Source organism: Schistocerca cancellata, chromosome 6, assembly GCF_023864275.1.
Source record: "Schistocerca cancellata isolate TAMUIC-IGC-003103 chromosome 6, iqSchCanc2.1, whole genome shotgun sequence".
Taxonomy (NCBI): domain Eukaryota; kingdom Metazoa; phylum Arthropoda; class Insecta; order Orthoptera; family Acrididae; genus Schistocerca; species Schistocerca cancellata.
Window position 1 is genome coordinate 225,447,469 of NC_064631.1, and position 21,481 is coordinate 225,468,949.

At 41.7% G+C, this 21,481-nt stretch overlaps 1 long non-coding RNA gene across 1 annotated transcript in view; it reads right to left on the minus strand.

Annotated features, from left to right (window-relative positions):
• Positions 1 to 6,628: 6,628 nt before the first annotated feature.
• LOC126191528 (uncharacterized) overlaps positions 6,629 to 21,481 on the minus strand; it is a 575,036-nt gene continuing 560,183 nt past the window's right edge. Inside the window, exon 4 of the long non-coding RNA XR_007538366.1 lies at positions 6,629 to 7,430. This is a non-coding gene — a long non-coding RNA (uncharacterized LOC126191528). The remainder of the gene's footprint in view (positions 7,431 to 21,481) is intronic.

The window sequence follows — 21,481 nt, forward strand, 5'->3', positions numbered from 1 at the left end:
TCCGCTCACGCCCCAACATCGTGCAGCCCGCCTCCAGTGGTGTCGCGACAGGCGTGAATGGAGGGACGAATGGAGATGTGTCGTCTTCAGCGATGAGAGTCGCTTCTGCCTTGGTGCCAATGATGGTCGTATGCGTGTTTGGCGCCGTGCAGGTGAGCGCCACAATCAGGACTGCATACGACCGAGGCACACAGGGCCAACACCCGGCATCATGGTGTGGGGAGCGATCTCCTACACTGGCCGTACAGCACTGGTGATCGTCGAGGGGACACTGAATAGTGCACGGTACATCCAAACCGTCATCGAACCCATCGTTCTACCATTCCTAGACCGGCAAGGGAACTTGCTGTTCCAACAGGACAATGCACGTCCGCACGTATCCCGTGCCACCCAACGTGCTCTAGAAGGTGTAAGTCAACTACCCTGGCCAGCAAGATCTCCGGATCTGTCCCCCATTGAGCATGTTTGGGACTGGATGAAGCGTCGTCTCACGCGGTCTGCACGTCCAGCACGAACGCTGGTCCAACTGAGGCGCCAGGTGGAAATGGCATGGCAAGCCGTTCCACAGGACTACATCCAGCATCTCTACGATCGTCTCCATGGGAGAATAGCAGCCTGCATTGCTGCGAAAGGTGGATATACACTGTACTAGTGCCGACATTGTGCATGCTCTGTTGCCTGTGTCTATGTGCCCGTAGTTCTGTCAGTGTGATCATGTGATGTATCTGACCCCAGGAATGTGTCAATAAAGTTTCCCCTTCCTGGGACAATGAATTCACGGTGTTCTTATTTCAATTTCCAGGAGTTTATTACGTACTCAGCCGACAGAGCTGTCTCGAATTATTATGCTTTCATCATTTCAGTAATGTAGTTCATGGTGGCAGCAGAAGACGAAGAATACTTAATATTTACAACACTGGCTTAGGAGTAAGATCGTCGCGCTAGCGTCACAACAGAGGCCTTTGTTTAGATTGCGTTCATCCAGACGTTACTAACACTGAAGGGATAATATGTTTCGAAACGTGAGAGACACTTCACGATTCTTAGACGAGGCTGCAAATACCATTGCTTTACTTCCCTCCACATGTAAGAATTAAACAGACAGTTACAGCGGGATCTAAATTTTAACTCACCGTTAATTGTGCAGATTGGCACATTGCTCTACAAGGTGTCATTGTCAGACGATAAAATGGTGTTAGGATGGTAGAAACCACTTAGGATGTAATTGAACAAGAGCCCAAGCTGTTAAATTTTTCGTTGAATACACAGTTCATACGATCTTTCGCGCAGTGCACAGTCCAGAGATACTAGAAAAGAGTGCAGATCGCTCTCGTTAAAAAAAGAATAAAACAACGGTTGTATAGAACTACAGACCAATAACGCAACTCTCATTTTGCTCTAGGTTTATAGAAGCGCGTACTGCAGCTCGAATATTATGATGCTGCTTAAGAAAAAGAATTTGCTCTTTAAGACGCAGGATGGGTTCATAAGAAACAACTTTGTGGAACAGCTTGCTTCATTCATACACATAATGTAAACCGTAGACAGAGGTTAACAATTCTGAAGTTATTCCACACTGTACCACTTGTTAAACTGAAAACCAAGAAAAAAATCACGCGCCGTGGCTTCAGTTTGATTAAATAGCCCATTATGCATTACTGGACGACGAGAGTTCCATATTAATGAAATGTAATAGGACCTCTAATGTTACCAATTTACGTAAATAGTTTATCAGGTAGATCATTGGCATTAACTAACTGTTTTCGGCAGTCCTGTTGACCATCACCATTGGACGATTGTAAGAAAATGCAGAACAACTTGGGCGGTATTTTCACTCTGTGTGAAGAATGGAAACTCTGCACACATATGGGCAAATGAGTGATCGGGCTCATTGCAAAGAGAATAAACCCTATATCATTCGATTAGTCGTAAGCTTCTGGAGCCTGTCACATCATAAAACTATTTAGGGACAATTCAACGATGCGATATGAATCAGCACAAACAGCTGTAAGGAAGGGAAATTAAAGACTTTAATTTTTAGACGGTTTCTAGGATAGTGTGATGCATCTGCAAAAGCAACTGCATGCAACACGCTACTGCGTCTAGTTATGGAGGACTTATTCAGCTGTAAAGTTTGTATTAAGTAGCAGACATCAACAAATTCAGAGATGCTCCACAAGAGTCCTAGCACGTCAGTATTGCTAAAATAGAACTGAAACAAGAATCTTCGGAAGGAAGGGGACGCTGGGTTCGCGAAAGCATATCAAATAAAAGTTGGAGAAGTGGTATCTGGAAAGGACTCCGAAATTGTATCGCAGTTATCGCGCAGAGACCATGAGAAAAAAATAATAGAGATAAGGTCAGATTCTAATTAATGGAGACAATATGTAATTTTATCCTCGCACCACATATAAATGTAGCAGAAAATTAAATTGGTAAAATAAAATTGAAGCCATTGTAAACGATGATCTGTTTCGCTTCAGTCAACAGGCAGTCCTGACGTCGCAGTTAATAAGGGAATCAAAGCTTAAGAAAAATCAAGACACGTTTATAATATTTGTCGAACTGGAAGAAGCATTCGCCAATGTAAAATGCTGAAAGGTATCCGCAATTCTTCGAAAAGTAGTTGTAAGCTACAGGGACAAATGGGTAATATACGTACAATATGAGGAAAAAATAAGAATGGCAGCCCAAGAATTTAAGACAGAGATCAAAGAACAGGACGGGAAATGAAGGAAAGTTTCAGTAGTGGGAATAAAATTCAGGGTGAAAGCATATGAACGATGAGAATCGCTGATGACATTACTATCTTCATTAAAAGGCTGGCATAATTATAATACTACTGAATAGGATAAATATTCTAATGAGCACACACTCTGGATTGAGGATAAAACGAAAAAGACGGAAGTAATGAGAAATATTGCTATTAGCAAGAAGCCAAGTACCAAAGTGGGACCGAGCGAGGTGGCGCAGTGGTTAGCACGTTCGACTCGCATTCGGGAGGACGACGGTTCAATCCCACGTCCGGCCATCCTGATTTAGGTCTTCCGTGATTTCCCTAAATCACTCCTGGCAAATTCCGGGATGATTCCTTTGAAAGGGCACGACCGACATCCTTCCCCGTCCTTCCCTAATCCGATGAGACCGATGACCTCGCTGTCTGGTCTCCTTCCCCAAAAACAAGCCAACAACAACCAAAGTGGGGACCACGAAGTTGAGGTATTCTGCAACCTTGTAAGCAAAATAAAACATGGCGGATGAAGGCAAGTAGGCCATAAAAAGCAGATTAGGACAAACAAAGAGAGCATTCCTGGTCAAAATAGTATCAAACATCGCTCTTAATTTGAAGAAGAAATTTATGAGAATTTACTGATGGATACAGTACTGTATGGAAGTTAGTCGTGGACTGTGGGAAAACCGAAAGAGAATAGAGTCGAAACGTTTGAGGTTTGGTACTGTAAAAGGATACTGAGAATTAGATAGACCGATAAGGCAAGAAATGAGCAGCATTGCCGAGAAGCGAAACGTGTGGAAAACGTTGATAAGAATGAGGGACAGAATGGTAGCCGTGTATTAAGACATCAAGGATTAACATTCATGATACTAGAGGAATATTTGATAAAAATTATATGGAAAGATAGAGATTGGAATATAATCAACAAATAATTGAGAACGTTGGGTGGAACGGCTACTCTGAGATGAAGAGATTGGCACAGAAGAGGAATGCATGACAAGTAGCATCGAACGAGTCAAAAAACTGATGACAAAAAAACAAAATCGGTAACAGTTGTATGACTTCACAGTGATTTGCGTTGTATGTATATAAATACAGGATTTATAGTGTGGTGGGCATCCAATTACCAAGCTAATATCTTCTTATTTACATATTTTTCTTTTCTTCAATTTTTCATGTTAAAAGCAGCGTCCGTATTTCTTGATATCTACATCTGTATCATATTCCGCAAGCCATCTCATGGTGTGTGGTGGAGGGTACTTCTGATAGCACTAACTGATCCCCCTACTCTATTCCACTTGCAAATGGCGTGCAGGAAGAATGATTCTCGGTAAGCCTCTGCGTTTTCTCGAATTCTCGTCGTGGTCATTACACGAGATGTCGGGGAAGTTTGCTATCGATGGGCTACCTGACGAAAACGTGTAACAAAATGCTCGAATTTTGTAATAAATATTTCATATCAAGTTTAACTTGAATATTATCTTTTGCATTTCACTATAGCAGACACAAATGCATAAAAATTCAAAGTTTGTGAAGTACTGGAAAAAGTAATCATTTTTCATTGGCCCATTCAAGGAGACTGGTTTCCGTCACTGGGCTAGGAGTTGCCGTGAATGGAGAATAGTGTAAAAGCTGTTAAATACTACACACATCTAAAAAAGTATCAATATATTTTGTAATTTGAATTTTTTTATTTTAGGAGGTTTTTTTGGCATTCGAAACCGAATAACATGTATTCGAATACAAGGAGGCTAAAAGTAGGAACAGAAAAAGAACAACTTTTGACTGATTACCAACACGCAAACTATTAGAAAACATAATGAAAATCATTAATTAAATTTTGTTCATAGTGGCTTATCTAGTCCTAATATTGGACATAGTTCGAGGTGACTCATTGAAGGAAACTCACACTGTGTCACTTAAAATGACTAGCCTTCGTCCACAGCACGTAACTTTATATTGTGAATATTGCAAAATGATGTGAAATATTCGTACTTTCCAATGATGGCTGCAGAAATTTAGCCACTATTACCATATCTGTACGACGTTTGAATAATTAATATTAGTCAGTTAAAAGAACATAGTGCCAATCTCGTATTTTTTCACTACTTCTTTGAGCCTTCATGGACAACTCACCACTAAGGTGGTGAATCTTTGGCAACACGGTACATTTAATGGCCACTAGTATACACCTATTGCCACCATACATAGAGAAATCGAGCCGGACCATCGGTGGCTACCTTCCCCCATGTTGTCCAGTTCTTCCCAGAAAGTGCTCTCTCGAAATTTCAATAGTAGACACCTCCGTGATGAACAACGCCTCCCTTGTGATGTCTGCCAACGGAGTTTGTTGAGTTTCTCTGTAACACTCTCAGTCTGACTAAACGAACTCCTTAAGAAACGCGCCGCTCTTCGTTGGAAAATCTCTAACACTTCTGTCAATCCTACCTGGTAATGATCCAACATAGATGAAAAATACTCAATAATCGGCCGAAAAAGCACCATGTACGCCACTTCCTTCATGGATGAGTTATATTTCCTTAAGATTCTTCTTGTGAATCTCAGTCTGGCATCTGCTTTCCATACTATTTATTTTATGTGGCCATACCGCTTAACATAATTCTGGATAGTTGTAATTTTATGGTAGATACTATTTCCAGCGGTTTCTCATGAATGAAACAGTTGTACAATAGTGCCTTTCTTTTCCTCTGTATGCGCAATATGTTAAATTTATTTACATTCGGGGTCAAATGTAGGGCAATCACAGCTAAAGTCATTAGACATAACTGATTGACCAATTAGCACAATATCAGAACTGTTTACATACATAAGTTAAAAATATTAAAATATAAAACTGAATGAAGTCCAATAGCCCGCTTTAGCTGTATTTATTTAAGTAGATTGGAGGCTCACAAAACCGGTTTAGCAAAACTGAATCGATTTATGGATCCCCACAAAAGACGCCCAGTTCTTCCGCCACGGGATTCGTATGTTATCCGAAAGATGTGTTGTTGTTGTGGTCTTCAGTCCTGAGACTGGTTTGATGCAACTCTCCATGCTACTCTATCCTGTGCAATCTTCTTCATCTCCCAGTACCTACTGCAGCCTACATCCTTCTGTATCCGCTTAGTGTATTCATCTCTTGGTCTCCCTCTACGATTTTTACCCTCCACGCTACCCTCCAATACTAAATTGGTGATCCCTCGATATCTCAGAACATGTCCTACCAACCGATTCCTTCTGCTAGTCACGTTGAGTCACAAGCTCCTCTTCTCCCCATTTCTATTCAATATCAGCTTATTAGTTATGTGATCTACCCATCTAATCTTCAGCATTTTTCTGTAGCACCACATTTCGAAAGCCTCTATTCTCTTCTTGTCTAAACTATTTATCATCCATGTTTCACTTCCATACATGGCTACACTCCATACAAATACTTTCAGAAACGACTTCCTGACATTTAAATCTGTACTCGATGTTAACAAATTTTTCTTCTTCAGAAACGCTTTCCTTGGCATTGCCAGTCTACATTTTATATCCTCTCTGCTTCGACTATCATCAGTTATTTTGCTCCCCAAATAGCAAAACTCCTTTACTAATTTAAGTGTCTCATTTCCTAATCTAATTCCCTCAGCATCACCCGACTTAATTCGACTACATTCCATTACCCTCGTTTTGCTTTTGTTAATGTTCATCATATATCCTCCTTTCAAGACACTGTCCATTCTGTTCAACTGCTCTTCCAGGTCCTTTGCTGTCTCTGACAGAATTGCAATGTCATCGGCGAACCTCAAAGTTTTTATTTCTTCTCCATGGATTTTAATGCCTACACCGAACTTTTCTTTCTTTTCCTTTATTGCTTGCTCAATATACAGATTGAATAGCATCGGGGATAGGCTACAACCCTGTCTCACTCCCTTCCCAACCACTGCTTCCCTTTCATACCCCTCAACTCTTATAACAAGCAGTGGCCAGCGATGGGCAATACTATGAACCATAATTGTTTTGTAAGTTTTTCACAATAAAGCCCCGAACTTCGAGAAAAAACGGTGAAAGCAAAGTTGTAGACCTAGTACAAAAATGCCAAGACACGTCAACTGTAACTCTGCGGAATTTTGTAATAACTCTCTAGACCATATAATACAGCAGAATATACACCAGAAATGGAATTGAAAAGTTGGGAAACCAGTTATGTGAGTGTCTAATCGACTTAACTGAATACAGCTACAACGAACTATTGGAATTTTCATTCAGTTTTATCTTTTAATCCTTATAACTCCTGTATGTAAATACCTATTACACTGTATGAATTGGTTAGTCAATTATGTACTTTATCTGTAGGATACCGGGGATATTATTATTTTAGAGTCTGAAGCAGTTTATTGAGAAACTCTCAGAGTGCTGTTCGCCGAGCTGGAAGCAGCCGGGAGCAACAGGGGCGCCCACAGGTGCCGGCTGGCGCCCGCCAAGTTTTTTGAGGCGTGCCCGGGTCCCGGAGCCGCCGCCGGCGCAGTCGCCCCATTATGAGTCGCAGGGGGCGGCATCAATTTCCCCGCACCGAGGCGCCTCCTTTGTCTCCCAGAAGGGCAATTCATCTGCAGCCGCCGCCAGATCCGTCTTTAGCGAGATTATCATCTCGTCTGTCATCGTGTCTCGCTGGCACAGGCGTCGGGTCGCCCGCCTCCGGCGTCGGAATCTGAAACGAGAGAAATGCGCCCGTCATTCATCTTGCTCCCGCGCGCTCGCGCCGGCGGCGATAATACGCCGTGACGAGTAAATATAGCGCCACGCGTCGCAGGCCGCTGTCATATTGCCAGAGGAGGGCTCCCGCCACTTAGCGTCCGTCCTCCCGCCTTATTAATGGCCACTTTGCGCCGACACGCCCCGCCGGAGGCGTCCGGTAATATTTAGGACGACAGGAACAGGAGCGAAGGCGTAAACACGAGCGTTTACACGGCACAACTCGAGCACTCGAAACTGGCTAAGTTTTCTCGGCGTTGCGTAGATCTCGCTTTGCCGGCAGTAACTCATAAGTTGCCTTAGCGTAAAACATCGGCTTGCTGCTATAACTAGATTGACGAGTTCATGCTGCCGAGATCAGAAGAAGCTAACGTTTGACGACGGGTAGAAATGTTGCTACCGTAAAGGGAGGGGGGAAGAACTCAGTTATAATTCATTTCAAAATACTGTCTAACTCTCTGAGAATCAGCGCTCGTATCTTCCGTTTTGAACATGGTTACCAAGAGTGTATTATATTTTTATCTATAAAAACAAAAGCTTTGAGGTGTGCCGATAACATTTTAATTCTGTCAGTGGCAGGAAAGGACTTGGAACAGTAGTTGATCGGAATGAACAATGTCTTTGAAAGGAAGATATGAGGTGAACATCAATAAAAGTGGAACAATGATAATGGAATGTAGGCGGATTAAATCAGGTGATGCTAAGGGAATTAGATTGGGAAACGAGACACTTAAAAGTAGTAGATGAGTTTTGCTGCTGGCCGGAGTGGTGGAGTGGTTCTAGGCGTTACAGCCTGGAACCGCGCGACCGCTATGGTCGCAGGTTCGAATCCTGCCTCGAGCATGGCTGTGTGTGATGTCCTTAGGTTAGTTAGGTTTAAGTAGTTCTAAGTTATATGGGGCTTATGACCTCAGCAGCTGAGACCCATAGTGCTCAGAGCCATTTGAACCATTTGAGTTTTGCTATTAGGGCAGCAAAGTAACTGATGATGACCGAAGTAGAGAGGATGTAAAATGTAGACTCGCAATGGCAAGACAAGCGTTTCTGAAGAAGATAATTTTGTTAACATCGAAAATTAATTTTAGTGTCAGGAAGTCTTTTCTGAATGTAGTTGTATGGTGTGTAGCCATGTATGGAAGTGAAATGTGAACGACAAAAAGGTTAGACAAGAAGGGAACAAGAGCCTTTGAACTGTGGTGTTACAGAAACACGCTGAAGATAAGGTGAATAGAGCACGTAACTAATGAGGAGGTACCTGATAGAGTTGTGGAGAAAAGAAATTTGTGGCACAACCTGGCTAGATAAAGATACCGGTTGATAAGACACTGATACATCAAGTGATCACCAATTTAGTACTGGAGGGAAGTGTGTGTGTGTGTGTGTGTGTGTGTGTGTGTGTGTGTGTGTGTGTGTGTGTGTGTTTGCGTGTGTGCGTGCGTGCTTCCGTGGGTGGGAGGGTGGGGGGCGGGTGGGGGGGGGAGATGGAGGGGTGGGAGGGCAAAAATCGTAGAGGGAGACCAAGATACAAAGAGATGTGTACAGTAAGCAGATCCAGAATGATGAAGGTTCCTTATTTGAAGATGAAGAGGCTGGCACAGGATACAGTAGGAGAGTTGCATCTAACGAGTTTTCGCACTGAAGACCAAACGACAACCCAATCAGTTTACGGCTTACAGGCCTTCTGTTATGTAAGATCAGGATTTTATACATATAACTTTACATAGTAGTTACTTAAGGAATGATAATTTTAATACGATAATAAGTAGTAAAGTGATAGTAATAGAACTGAAAGTTGAGACAAAATTTGAATGTATGTAATGATAGTATGAATAATACTACTGCTGCTATTAATAATAACAAAATAATAATAATAATAATAATAATAATAATAATGGCAACAGCCTAAACAAAATGTGGTTATAGGTGTATCGGTATCTAAAAGTCCTTCTAAATTGAGTATATATTTGGTCTTCCATATTTTTGGTTAAAAGTAATGGTATTATACATAGTAATTCTGGTGTAGACCTCTCTCCCTACAGAGCCTAAATACAACTAGCACACATTTCTCTACAGGTGAGTCTGATCTCTGGACACTTGGAGACATAAAAGCACAAATATAATAGAAAATTATAATATTTCGAACGACGTGAACACCAAGGAGATAAAACTGACTCCAACTTGTAGCTAATTAAATTCATCACCTGTGTGTCCCTACTATCAATAGTTGCAAAAAATATACTTCACTAAATATCATTAAAGAATAGATTGCAACCGGCTGTACCTTATGCATTAGTAATTTAGTTCACCTTAACTAGTTTCGCAGATGGGGCCATCATCGAAAAACACAGAGAATTTCTCAATAAATTTCATATTTTAGGTTCTTAAGGTAGAATTTTGCTTTATATTTTACAGCGTAGAGGTCCGCGCATTGATATGTGACTTGCTAGACCATGATTAATGAAATTATATGTATGAAGAGAAACATATCAGTTTATACGTTGAACAGAATTATACTGAAGCGAAATACATGTCTTTTACGTAATGCAAGACAAGAAAAAGGGAAAAGGAAACATAAAACAATGGCTACTCTTAAAATTTCTCAAATAAATATCGATGTGCGCCTGAGTGACATACTGCTAAGTTACAATGTAAGTTTACCATGTAAATTTGAATTTTGGGGACACTATTCTCCCTCCGAATAGCATCGTCTATTCGCGCGCTGTTGTAGGAATCCTGGAAAAGAAATTTTTGAAACTGCACTTCACGAGGGGAATGCGAAAGCAAATACTCATTACACCCTCCGTCTCCAATGTTTATGGCGGAATTATTAAGATTTCGCTTCCTCCTCGGAGTTTGTATAAACGGAGCGCGGGAAGGAATTCCCAACGGTACCGCCGGCTCGTCCCGCCTCCTTTTGCGTCTTCCTCTTCCTGTGGAATTATGTCCCGAAAATTTAATCTCGGTCCCTTCCCATCTTCATCCGACTCGTCTGCCGCCGCGCTGCAAAAAGAATGTCCCATAATAAAGGGGGAGGTGAGGGGAAGGGGTGGTTTGCCTGTCACGCTCTTTCTACGACTGATTATAAAATTTCGCAACGTCTGGAGATAGGGAAGAAAAAGAGAACGCGTCTCCGCTTGCTCAGGAATTCAGTTTGTTTTTGACTGACAAGAGCTTCATACATATTACGTAAATGAGGCCTGTAATTTCGTTATCTGAGACGTTTATTTTGGACGAGTGCTGACGAGATGTAATGGAGCGCATTTCCTTCTCTGGAAGTATATTTATATAAGAAAAGCAATTTTAGAAAAATGAATCCTGGAAGCTGGGGATTTAATGAAACGTGAGGAGAACGCGGCGATGTGCTCCTTTACTGCTGATGAAGCCGATTTCCTACAGGTGCAGAACGTCGTTTCAAACAGCGACTTAGGGAATTCATTTATTGCAAAAAGCCACTACAAAAATCTATCGAATCTCTAAAGTGAAATGGAAGACTTCCAGTTCGTACGGAACATTTGGCATGTATTTTTATCTTAAGATAGTACCTCGAAAAACAATTAGTTAGTTTTCTACGATTTTTAAATATGGATGTTACAGTGTCTTATAGATAACCCATTATGGTTGATGTAAAAGTGTACAAAATTCGGTACTAAACAACCGTAAAATTTACGACTGCTATTGGTTTATCTTCGCGGTCCCTCCCAAACTGGATACATGAGAGAAATGTGCTGTTGAGTTCCTTCGTGTCCAACAGTGTTGTTATTAATGGCTGAATTATTTTTTGCCTGACTCCAGCAGTTTGCTGACACTGTTGTCCTTGTCGTAAATATTAGGAATGTTTGGTAGTTGTGTGCCTGTTTTGCAGTAGTCGGAATATTTGCTTTATCGCTTACAATTTATTTCAACGTGTTATCTTGCTTGAAATATCAAGCAGTCACTGTCATAAGAGCTTAGTTTATATCACATTGGTGGTTCTTGAGTACTCCTCGAGTGTTTGGAATCCGCGCAAGGTCATACTCAACGAAGACGTCCAAGCGATTCAGAGCTGTACTGCTAGGGTTTATACTGTATCATATAGATAGTCTTTTTTTCCATCGAACTATATGCGAGTGGAACAGGAAAGCAAACAAGTAGTAATGTTACAGGATACCCTCCGCCACGCACCGTATGTTGGCTACCGGAGTATGTATGTAGATGCGACAGTGAAATGAATACCCATAGCTCCATACAGGCGTTGATATAAGTCAACGGGGACAGTTGAAAATGTGTGCTGCGACCGGGACTCGAACCTGGCATCTCCTGTTTACATGGCAGACGCTCTATCCACCTCAGCGACCGATATACGCGTAAAGCGTTACCATTAAGCATCCTTTGTGATGCCCGTGATTACTTTCGTTACCGTTGAGAATTCGCTATCCAGTGTAGCATGTTACGTTCTATGAGTAAAAAATTCTTCAAGCCAGTGACATATTCGTGAATATTGTCCGTATAAGCGCACTTTAGTTTGCTGTTGAGAGTATGGTAGAGTTTCAAACACCTTTCGTAGATCTACGAACAAAATATCGGGTGATCAAAAAGTCAGTATAAATTTGAAAACTGAATAAATCATGGAATAATGTAGGTAGAGAGGTATAAATTGACACACATGCTTGGAATGACACGGGGTTTTATTAGAACAAAAAAAAAAAAAATACAAACGTTCAAAAAATGTCCGACAGATGGCGCTTCATCTGATCAGAATAGCAATAATTAGCATAACAAAGTAAGACAAAGCAAAGATGAAGTTCTTTACAGGAAATGCTCAATATGTCCACCATCATTTCTCAACAACAGCTGTAGTCGAGGAATAATGTTGTGAACAGCACTGTAAAGCTTGTCCGGAGTTATGGTGAGGCATTGGCGTCGGATGTTGTCCTTCAGCATCCCTAGAGATGTCGGTCGATCACGATACACTTGCGACTTCAGGTAACCCGGAAGCCAATAATCGCACGGACTGAGGTCTGGGGATCTGGGAGGCCAAGCATGACGAAAGTGGCGGCTGAGCACACGATCATCACCAAACGACGCGCGCAAGAGATCTTTCACGCGTCTAGCAATATGTTTTTTTTTTTTTTTTGTTCTAATAAAACCCCATGTCATTCCAAGCATGTGCGTCAATTTTTACCTCTCTATTTACATTATTCCGTGGTTTATTAAGTTTTCAAATTTATGCTGACTTTTTGATCACCCGGCATACCTATTTACTTGCATCTCACAACAGAAGACTCGACTTGTAAGAGCAGTTAATTTTCTTTTGTTCTATGATGTCAGCACAAATTGGACGGCTCCTACGTCTATTGTTAACAATTTGCATACAGCACAAGCAATAAATAAAACTGATGTGATGTTTCAGAAATGAATTAAAGTTCAGCGAAGACAAAAAAAAACTTTAAGGTTTTCTTATGACATTGTAAAAAGACTTAGAAGACTACTTAAACGGAATGGGTAATGTCTTGAAGGGGGGTTATGATAAAAAAATCAACAAAAGTTAAACAAGCGTAACTCAGTGTGGATAAAGTACATCAGGCTAGACTGGGGAAATTAGATTGGGAAACAAGACAATAAAAATAGTGGACGAGTTTTGTTACTACGCCAGCAAAATAACTGACGGCAGGAGAAGTAAAGAAGATGTAGAATGTATACTAATAGTAGCAAGGAAAGTTTGCTGAAGAAGAGAAATGTCGGAGACCTTTTTGAAAGTATTTATGTGGATGTAGACGTATAAGGAAGCAAAACAAGGGTGATATGCGGTACGTACAAGAAGAAAATAGAAACTTTTGAAATATAGTGTTACAAGAGAATGCCTAAGATTTGGTGGGCAGATAAAATAAGCGATAACAAAGTAGTGAATTGAGGGAGTGAGAAAAGAAATTAATGGCACAATCTGACTAAAGGAAGGTAAGCGTTAAAGAAACAATCCAGATGCCTCAAGGAATAACCTCAGATGTAATGGATGGACTTTTGTTTGTGGGGAGAGGGGGTTGGGGGACGAGTTGTGGAGCGGGATCAAGGCATGAGTTGTTTGTATGTGCTTTTCAATTATTCCTCCAAAATGCACATTCGTCTCTTCGCGTTTTGGTCTCTTGTGGACCTAGGGTCTATTCAACCAAACACTGGATGATCTGGTTGTGGATCAGAGGGAATCCCAGATGGATGGATTTAGGAGGTGAGTGCCAGTTCTGGCATTTGATTTACAGGCAAGGAAAGCACCTTAAAACCTTGGTCAGAACAGGGGGCAGGGACTATTTTTAATTACACTGAGGTGACGTAAGTTATGTGCAAGCGATATGCAATATACAGATGGCGATAGTATCGCGTACACAAGGTAAAAAGGGCAGTGCATTGGCGGATCTGTTGGACGGGAATTCACAGACTTTGATTGCGGAATGACAGTTGGAGGAAGACGCATTTCGAGAATCGTTAGATAATGCAGTATTCCGAGATCCAAAATTTCAAGTGTGCCAAGAATACAAAATTTCAGGAATTACCACCACGAACGATGCAGTGACTGACACCTTTCACTTAACGACCGAGAGCAGCGGCGTTTGCTTAGTGTTTTCAGTGCTAACAGACAGGCAACACTGCGTGAAATAACAGCAGAAATCAATGTGGGACGTACGACGACCATATCCACTAAGGGGAGTGCGGCGAAGTCTGGTGTTAATGGGCTACGGCAGCAGATGATCGACGCGAGTGCATTTGCTAACAGCATGACATCGCCTCTCCTCGACTCAGGACAATATCGGTTGGACTTTAGACGACTTGAAAACCACCTCCTGGTCACACGAGACCCGATGGAAAGAGCTGATGGTAGGGTTCGAGTGTGGCACAGACCCTACGAAGCCGTGAACCCACTGTCAACAAGGTACTTTGGAGGCTGGAGGTGGCTTCATAATGCTATGGGCTGTGTTTACATTGAACCGTTCATTGACTGGAAATGGCTACGTTCGGCTACTTCGAGAGCATTTTGAGCCACTCATTTTTAGGATATAATAGAGAAGTCAGTTCGTGTACAGATTCCTTCACCAGCAAGACTTTCGCTGTTACGGGCGGCTGTAGAGGCGGCTTGGCTCAGTATTTCGCGGGGGACTTCCAGCGATTTATTGAGTCCATGCCACGTCGAGTCACTGCACTACGCCGGGCAAAGGCAGATCCGACACGACATTAGGAGATATGCCACGATTTTTGCCTCCTCAGTGTATGTGACAATACTGTCATATATCGCTATGCAATATGTATTCACTTCAGCGGCAGCGTTTTTTTTTTTTTTTTTTTCCTTTGAACATTGGTGGTCTGCCGGACAGTGTGCGGTATGTTGTAGCGGCAGAGAGCCATCAGTAAATCATATTAGGTCCAACACCGCCCATTGTGGGTGGCCGAGACTTGGTGCCAGTCTGGACGCCGCATACCATCGCCTTTAGTGTGTCGGCAAGCGGCGCCAATGTGACGTCGCTTCGGCCTTGCCACTCTTTAGAGATAAGTGGGTGTGATGATTTGACTTCCCTGTGCGCGCTTGTTACAGCCGGATGTTTTGCCGCCAGTAGAAGCTCTAGAATGGCATCTGTTTTCTCTCCAAAAATCTGATTCAACCAATGAGTTTTAGTCGGTTTGGCTCGCTCAGGGAACGGACGAACCGAGCAATCGAAAATAACTTTGTTTCAGTCCAGTATCAACTTCGTAAAGGTTAAAAGTCCTTCGTGTAGCAGAGAGGGTAATGTTTCCTGCCCTCTTTTCATTTTTTCGAACATTTTTAGGCATTTCTGGGCCGTCAGGGTATCTGGGAGCTATAGCCTCTAGACAGTCTTTCTTCCATAGTGTTCCTCCAATAATGCTGGTCTCACCCATTTTGTTAATCTAATTAAATACTGAATTGGTTTTATTTTACTGCTAACTTTTGTCTAATACTTGAGACATTTAAAATGAAATAAGAGTCTGCGAAAGGCAAATTGCTTGTTATTAACTTCTGTGTTAGTTAAAAGTAAAAATTAAAATTTTGTTAAGGGCAAATAACTTGCGTCTCATATTGTTCAACTTAAGAGTAAATACAGATATTGGTAAAAGCACACTTCCATTGAAGACCCTTAACTTGTCCTACAGCTTTCCTGGTTAAGGGGCTCCGGAAAGGCTCAAAATCATGAAAAGTTCAATTTTTACTTTTTTGCGTTTTCTGAATCTGCAGACTATTACCTTTTAATAGATATATAATTTATTCAATTCCGAAGACTACAACTATTTTTAAATTTTTTTTGAAATGTGTTCTACATGGGCGTGACCCACTGCGGCGCTGTTAAACTGCTGTCAAATAGTGTTATTATTAACGTCCGTGTTCATCAGGTACATTTTAGTGGTGTGAGATAAAGTATGTGTTGTGGCTAACCTGTGATGGTTCAATATATATCGCTGGTGTGATTGTCGATTGTTTCATGTTTATTTACTCTGTCGTTCTCTCGAAAATATTCTTAATTAATTCTGTTTCTTGAGTCTCTGTTTTGTTGAAGTATAATAATGAGTAAAAGTAAAGTTATTAGAAATCCTCTGAAGGCTGGCAACTTTGTAAGGTGCAAGGTATTTAGAAATATGGGAATGAAGATAGGTTCTAACATGGTACGAGCGATGCTTGCTTTAGACAAGGAACGCCTTCGGGCTGCAGACAAGGCTGTAAAGAGTCTAGAAATACAAGCAAGAGTAAACAGGAGGAGGAACAAGAGGAAGCTGGAGGAGGAGTTTGCAGAGGATGAAGATAATCCATCCTATGGACCTGGAATGCGCTAAAAAGTTAATCCAATGTTTGTCGCTCGATTCCCAAAACTTTTATTTTCTCATACTAATTACATGTTTTCTAAGGATCTTCCAAACATATTTGTTTCAAACTTTCAGTAAATGTTACACAGTACCTTCTGCATAATTTAACACAGCCTTTTTCCAAAAAACTGTATATTTTTGAATATATAAATAAAAAATTGCAAAAAATGTGTGAATTTTCATTACAATTGAAAAAAAATCATCTTTAATAACTAAACTAAAATTTTGTAAAATCCCTGTGTTAAGTTGTAGCCCATATTCCAATAAATAATCTGTAAAAAGTTCAACTTCCTACCTCAAATACTTTGTGAGGAAAGATGTAATTTATAAGCGTTATTTTAACATTGCAAGTATAGGGCGTTCCGGAGCCCCTTAAGTAGTATAAACATAACCTGGTATACTATCAAGTTGTGCTTCGCTGTGTCGTGCAGTCGAAACAGCTTGAGCACTCATGCACTACCACGTATTGAGAGACTTTAATTGAATACGACTCCCCTTTAATTCTGATCAATATGTCCTAGAGAAAAATACGAAGCCTTAGTGTACTTGTATGTGTAAAGGTAAGTGTGTTTGTCTGTGTGCATACAAAGTAAACTGAGGAGTTGCTACACATTCTCTTCTGATCGACGGCTACTGTTGTGCCACGAGACTTAATTATAGGCCATTAAGTATACAAGACCATGAAGGATAGTAAATATCGAATTTTTACTTAATCAATGCGTACACTATAGTAGGGAGAATACATGATTATGTCTGTAGGTGATTTGTATGTGTATAGAGCGGGAAATTTAGTACACAGAGCTCCTCTGGCGGCAACACGGCTCGTACACAACTGTGCATTGACCCGAAGTGAGCTTGGATGAGAGGTATGCTTACGTAATTCCATGCTGCTTCACTTCCATGGCAGAGTTCATCCATTATAATAGCTGCTTACATGTGGTGTTTTCGTCTCTCGCTAACCCCTGACCAAATGCTTTTTAATGGAAAAGATATCTGGGGATCGAGCTGGTCAGGGCAGCAGCCGGACAGTCTATGTATCGAGGGAGATAAAGACAACTCGGGCAGCAGGCAGTCTCGCGTTCGTATTGAAAGACTACGTCACAGAGACCTCGAAGATAAAGCGAATCAGTCGTCTTAACAGTTGAGAAAAGTTACGACTGCTGTCCAAATGACATGCTAAACGAACCAGAGGTGATCGTATTGTGTACGCACAGCCACCTAGCAAGTTTTCCAGGAATTTTTCCCAAATAAAGTCGGGTCTCTTTACGAACCTGATACTTCAAAACTCAACGAAATCGGGAACTGTTTCGAAATAATATATCTAAAGCTAGAATTAACACAGACACGCATATATGTATTCTACAGTTACTAGATTACTACTTTCAGTTCTTATACTATCAGAACAGTACCGGTGACATAATGTAAACAGGAATGAATTTGCACTCTGCACGGAGCGTGCGCTGATTTGAAACTTCCTGAGAGACTGGAACTGTGTGCCTGACCGTAAGATGTACTGCAGAATTTCTGTGAAGTTTGGAAAATGGAGATGAGGTACTGTCCGAAATACAGCTGTGAGGCGTGTAGTGAGTCGTGCTTGAATAGCTCAGTCGTTACAGCACTTGCCTTCGAAAGGCAGGTTCTAATCCTGGTCATTCACACAGTTTTAATCTGCCAGAAAGTTTCAACATAATCTAGTTTGAATAGAAGCAGAACACTGCATTTTAACTTAAAATTGCTCGCTTTTCAATGACCTTAGTAGAGTGTTGTCTCCTTCTGTGTGGTGTCGCGTTTTTAACGTCATTTTCGCCTCCGTTTGACACACTGACATATGAGAGGCACAGTGAGCATTAAAATCATCTTTAGGTTTGTTAAACCGTTAGTAATCCATTCACTGTTCATTATTAAACTTGGTTTTCTGTTTCAGATTTTGCCTCTTTTTTCGACACTATCGCTTTATTAGTTTTCCTGTAAATTTGTGAAAATATTTCACAAACTGTAATATACACAGTAACAACATCCATATGTTTTGATCTACTTCTGACTCGTTACTAAATGTGATTATTTCGATGTAACGGCTGCTGGGTGTTTGTAGAATAACTTTGTTTTCTTTGAACCAATAGCTGAATTTTTACCCTCAGTTACGTCTACAAGACTATTTATTAATTTAAGCGTTATCATGATGAACAGACTATATTATGTGAAGTAATAACTGTTTTGGAGTAATAGAAATTTTTATGTATCCGTAATAGGTTTAATCGGAAGTCGGACTTTCAGTAGAAAAATCGGGCAATCTAGCCTTAATCTGGGTACATGGTAGCTCTGGAACCCACGCTATCACACCAGGTGATATGACAACAACGCCCCTTCTCCTCGGAGCCTCCATACATTAAACGTCCATTGCGATGCTATGTGCAGAACCGGGAGTCGTCAGAAACGATGACGAAGTACCCAACTGCGGCGCGATTCTCTCTCTACTGCCATGTCAACAGAAGCCGTAACAATGATCAATAAGTGACCGATGTCGCCGTACTGTACGTGCGATTATTTGTCTCGCTGCAAACTAGCCCATTTTCTGACTAAAGGTACGTTACGTGGCTGTACGAACCTGTTAGGCCCAACGAACAATATACCTCTCGGTGCAGCTGAAGTCCAGCATGGCACTGAGTATGGCCCTACTGAAACCAATCGATTCCACATTCACATGACAGACGTGTAATACCGATCAGCTTGAGAAGTTACACTGAAGAGCCAAAGAAACAGGCACATCTGCCTAATTCCTGTAGGGCCCAGCAGAAGCGCCGCTACACGACGACTTGGCATGGACTCGAATATCTGAAGTAGTGCCCGAGAAAATTGACGCCATGAATCCTGCAGGGCTGCCCATAAATCCGTAAGAGTACGATGGGTGGACATCTCTTCTGAACAGCACGTAGCAAGGCATCCCAGATATGCTCAATAATGTTAATCTCTAAACACTCTGGTGGTCAGCGGAAGAGTTTAATCTCAGAAGACTGTTCCTGGAACCACTCTTAGCAATTCTGGACATGTGGGGTACCACTTGTCCTGCTGGAATTGCTCAAGTCTGTCGGAATGCACAAGTGACATGAATGGATGCAGCTGATGAGACAGCATGCTCATGTTCGTGTCACCTGTTAGAGTCATATCTAGGGGTATCGGGGGTCCTATATCACTCAAACTGCACACTCCCCACACCTTTACAGATCCTCCCCCAGCTTCAACGGTCCCCTGACGACATGCGGGGTCCATGGATTCGTGAGGTTGTGTCCATATCCGTATCCGTACACGTCCAACCGCTCGATACATTTGAAACGAGACTCGTCCGACCAGGCATCATGTTTCCAGTCATCAACAGTCCAGTGTCGCTGTTGACGGGCCCAGGCGAGGCGTAAAGCTTTGTGTTGTGCTGTCATCAAGGGTATACGAGTGCGCCTTCGGCTCCGAAAGCCCATATCGATGATGTTTCGTTGAATGGTTCGCACGCTGACACTTTTTGTTGGCACAACATTAAAATCTGCAGAAAATTGCGGAAGGGTAGCAGTTCTATCACGTTGAACGATTCTCTTCAGTCGTCGTTGGCCCCGTTTTTGCAGGGTCTTCTTCGGGCTGCAGCGATTTCGGAGATTTGATATTTTACCAGATTGCTGATATTCACAGTATACTCGTGAAATAGTCGTACGGGAAAATCCCCGCTTCATCGCTACCTCGGAGATGCTGTGCCCCATCACTCCTGCGCCAGCTATAACACGACGTTCTAACTCACTTAAATCTTGATAACCTAGCATTGTAGCAGCAGTAACCGATCTAACAAGTGCGCCAGACACTTCTTGTCTTATGTAGGTGTTGCCGACTCCAGCGTCACATTCTGCCTGTTAACATATCTTTGTATTTGAATACGCACGCCTATAGCAGTTTCTCTGGCACTTCAGTGTATATCGCGGAAGTAGCCTCGATAAGCTATAATACTGCCGTTGTTGGATCTAATCTGTCGTGGTAGACGTTTCTCAATCTTACAAGAAGTATAGTACGACGTTTCTCCATCTTACAAGATGTATAATAAGATCTTCTTACAAATAACGAACATTACAATGCAACTTCTGAATGAGAAAGCTGCTATGTGATCTTTCATTATACAGGGTGCCTCAAAAAGAAAGGTCAGTATTCAGAGACAATACAGAAATGGTCATTTGAAACAAAAATATTTCATACGTACATATGCGCTACTGCGAATGGTTTCCAGTGTAGAACACATTTAATGTATATTTTTATTTATTTCCTGTATTATTCAACCCATTGTCAGGTTTACTCATGTACAATATTATTAAACATTATAATACACGTTTTGCAACGTATGAAATGAAACTACTTATTTTCAAAATATTCACCTTTAAGCATTGCCGGCCGCGGTGGTCTAGCGGTTCTGGCGCTGCAGTCCGGAACCGCGGGGCTGCTACGGTCGCAGGTTCGAATCCTGCCTCGGGCATGGGTGTGTGTGATGTCCGTAGGTTAGTTAGGTTTAAGTAGTTCTAAGTTCTAGGGGACTTATGACCTAAGATGTTGAGTCCCATAGTGCTCAGAGCCATTTGAACCTCTAAGCATTGTCGTGCACGTGACATTAGAACTGTTGTACAATTCACAATAAATGTTCAAATATCTCACTGTCAACTTCAGTGCACATACCCACCCTTCGTAGAACACACTGTGTTGGGAGAACATACTGCGTTGATTTTCCGAGTGGCTACGCACGTTGGCTAATGGGGGCAACAGTGTCCATTGTGCGACCAAGCAGTTCATTTCGGGTATTCATCTTTCGTTTGTTCACCTCAGACATCTATCCCCATGAAAAATAATTTAATGGCGTAAGGTCTGGCGATCTTGGTGGCCAGTTAACTATACTGTAATGACCAATCCAGCGATTACGTTAAGTATCGTACAATGTTCCCTCAAACGTCTGGTAAAATGTGGAGTGACTCCGTCATGCTGGAAGTAACCTACATTGTAGTTTGCGTCGCCAAAGGAATCTCCTCAGGGTGTCCAACAAACATAACATGCAAATCATTCGCATCCGTCATTCACTCATCTGAAATGACTGGACCGGTCATGCTACACCATATACTGATAGAAAAACTGACTTGGAAATTTGTTTCCATT